Here is a 3,546-nt window from a genome sequence, read left to right on the forward strand (position 1 = left end):
CTTCAAAGTCAACTTCCTGTAAGCTTTTCCCGCTTGGAAAGAACAGAATTCACCTAAGAATGTCTGATTCAGACTGGGAAACGCAAGTTTTTTCTACATAGAAAAGTCTGCTTTTTACTCTCTAGGACCATTTAAAACTAAGCTTATTTTCTAAGTAAGAGCAATTCATTTTGCAGTTCATTAGCTCTGTGTTTATCTTCAAAGTCAACTTCCTACAAGCTTTTCCAACTTGGAACAAACAGAATTCGCCAAAGAATGAGAGACTGAGACTGGGAAAAGCTATTTCAGTGTATATAAATAAGTCTGCTTTTTAATGTCTAGATCCACTTAAAATAAGCATATTCGCCAAGTAACAGCAATTCATTTTGCAAATCACTAGCTCTGTGTTTCTCTTCAAAGTCAATTTCCTACAAGCTTTTCCGGCTTGGATGGAACAGAATTCACCAAAGTATGAGAGACTGAGACTGGGAAAAATTTTATAGTCTCTATAGAAAAGTATGCTTTTCCATCTAGAACTACTTAAAACTAAGCTTAATTGCCAAGTAAGAACAATTCACTTTGTAAAACACTATCTGTGTGTTTATCTTCAAAGTCACCTTCCTACAGACTCTTCCCGCTTGGACGAACAGAATTCGTCAAAGAATGAGAAATTGAGAGTGGGTAAAGCTTTTTTAGTCTATATAGAAAAGTATGCTTTTTACCATCTAGAACTACTTAAAACTAAGCTTAATCGCCACGTAAGAACAATTCACTTTGTAAAGCAAAAAAAAAAAGCTGCTTTTTATCTTCAAAGTCAACTTCCTACAAGCTTTTCCCGCTAGGAATGAACAGAGATCACCAAAGAATGTTCGATTCAGACTGGGAAAACCATGTTTTGTCTCTCTTGAAAAGTCTGCTTTTTACTCTCTAGAACCACTTAAAACTAATCTTATTCACCACGTAACACCTTTCACTTTGCAAATCACTAGCTGTGTGTTTATCTTCAAAGTCAAGTTCCTACAAGCTTTTCCCGCTTGGAACGAACAGAAATCGCCTGAGAATGTGTGATTCAGACAGGGAAACACACTCTTTTTCTATATAGAAAAGTATGCTTTTTATCTTCTAGGACCATTTAAAACAAAGCTTATTGGCCAAGTAACAGCAATTCACTTTGTAAAACACTAGCTGTGTGTCTTTCTTCAAAGTCAACTTCCTACAAGCTTTTCCTGCTTGGATGAACAGAATTCCCCCAAGAATGTGAGATTCAGACTGGAAAAGCCATGTTTTTTCCATACTGAAAAGTCTGCTTTTTACCGTCTAGCACCACTGAAAACAAATGTATTGGCCAAGTAACAGAAATTCACTTTCCAAAACATCAGCTGTGTGTTTCTCTTCAACGTCAAGTTCCTACAAGCTTTTCTCGCTTGGATTGAACAAAACTCCCCAAAGAATGAGACCCAGACTGGGAAAACCATGTTTTGTCTATAACGAAAAGTCTGCTTTTTACCTGCTAGAACCACTTAAAACTAATCTTATTCACCAAGTAACACCTTTCAGTTCGCAAATCACTAGCTGTGTGTTTATCTTCAAAGTCAAGTTCCTACAAGCTTTTCCCGCTTGGAACGAACAGAAATCGCCTGAGAATGTGTGATTCAGACAGGGAAACACACTCTTTTTCTATATAGAAAAGTATGCTTTTTATCTTCTAGGACCATTTAAAACAAAGCTTATTGGCCAAGTAACAGCAATTCACTTTGTAAAACACTAGCTGTGTGTCTTTCTTCAAAGTCAACTTCCTACAAGCTTTTCCTGCTTGGATGAACAGAATTCGCCCAAGAATGTGAGATTCAGACTGGAAAAGCCATGTTTTTTCCATACTGAAAAGTCTGCTTTTTACCGTCTAGCACCACTGAAAACAAATGTATTGGCCAAGTAACAGCAATTCACTTTCCAAAACATCAGCTGTGTGTTTCTCTTCAACGTCAAGTTCCTACAAGCTTTTCTCGCTTGGATTGAACAAAACTCCCCAAAGAATGAGACCCAGACTGGGAAAACCATGTTTTGTCTATAACGAAAAGTCTGCTTTTTACCTGCTAGAACCACTTAAAACTAAGAATATTCGCCTAGTTAGAACAATTCACTTTGCAAAACACTCACTGTGTTTTTATCTTCAAAGTCAACTTTCTACCAGCTTTTCCCGCTTGGAACGAACAGAATTCGGCAAAGAGTGAGAGATTGAGACTGGGAAAACTTTTTTAGACTATATAGATAAGTATGCTCTTTACCACCTAGAACTACTTAAAACTAAGCTTAGTCCCCAAGTAAGAACAATTCACTTTGTAAAACACTAGCTGTGTGTTTATATTCAAAGTCAACTTCCTACAAACTTTTTCCGCTTGGACCAAACACGATTCGCCTAAGAATGTGTGATTCAGTCTTGGAAACGCATGTTTTGTCTATATAGAAAAGTATGCTTTTTGCCTTCTAGGACCACTCAATACTAAGCTTAATTGCCAGGTAAGAACAATTCACTTGGTAAAACGCTAGCTGCGTATTTATCTTCAAAGTCTCCTTCCTACAAACCTTTCCCGCTTGGAACGGACATGATTCGCCAAAAAATGTGTGGTTCAGACTGGGAAATGCATGTTTTCTCTTACATTAAAGTCTGCATTTTCGCCTCTAGAACCACTGACAAATTAGCTTATTGGCCAAGTAACAGTTAGTCACTTTGCAAAACACTAGCTTTGTGTTTATATTCAAAGTCAACTTCCTATATGTTTTTCCTGCTTTGAATGAACAGTTTTCCCCAAAGAATGAGAGATTCAGACTGGGAAAACCAGGTTATGTCTATATTGAAAAGTCTGCTTTTTACCCTCTAGAGCCACTTCAAACTAATCATATTCACCAAATAACACCATTCAATATGCAAATCACTAGCTCTGTGTTTATCTTCAAAGACTAATTCCTACAAGCTTTTCCCACTTGGATGGAACCCAACTCGCCAAAGAATGTGTGATTCAGACTGTGAAAGGCATGTTTTGTCTATAGAGAAAAGTATGCTTTTTACCCTCTAGAACCACTTAAAACTAAGCTTATTGGCAAAGTAACAGCAATTCACTTTGCAAAACACTAGCTGTGTGTTTATCTTTAAAGTCAACTTCCTACAAGCCTTTCCCACTTGGAAGGAACACGATTTGCAAAAGAATGATGAATTCAGACTGGGAAAGGAAACCCATGTTTTGTCCATAAAAAAAAGTATGATTTTTTCCGTATAGAACCACTTAAAACTAAGCTTATTGGCCAAGTAACACCATTTAATTTGCAAAACACTACCTGTGTGTTTATCTTGAAAGTCAAATTTCTACAAGCTTTTCCCTCTTGGAATGAACAGAATTCGCTAAAGAGTGAGAGATTGAGACTGGGAAAGGCTTTTTTAGTCTACATAAATAAGTCTGCTTTTTAACGTCTACAACCACGTAAAACTAAGCTTATTGGCCAAATATCAGCCATTCACTTTGCAAAACACTAGCTGTGTGTTTATCTTCAAAGTCAACTTCCTATAAGCTT

Source organism: Rattus norvegicus, chromosome Y, assembly GCF_036323735.1.
Source record: "Rattus norvegicus strain BN/NHsdMcwi chromosome Y, GRCr8, whole genome shotgun sequence".
Taxonomy (NCBI): domain Eukaryota; kingdom Metazoa; phylum Chordata; class Mammalia; order Rodentia; family Muridae; genus Rattus; species Rattus norvegicus.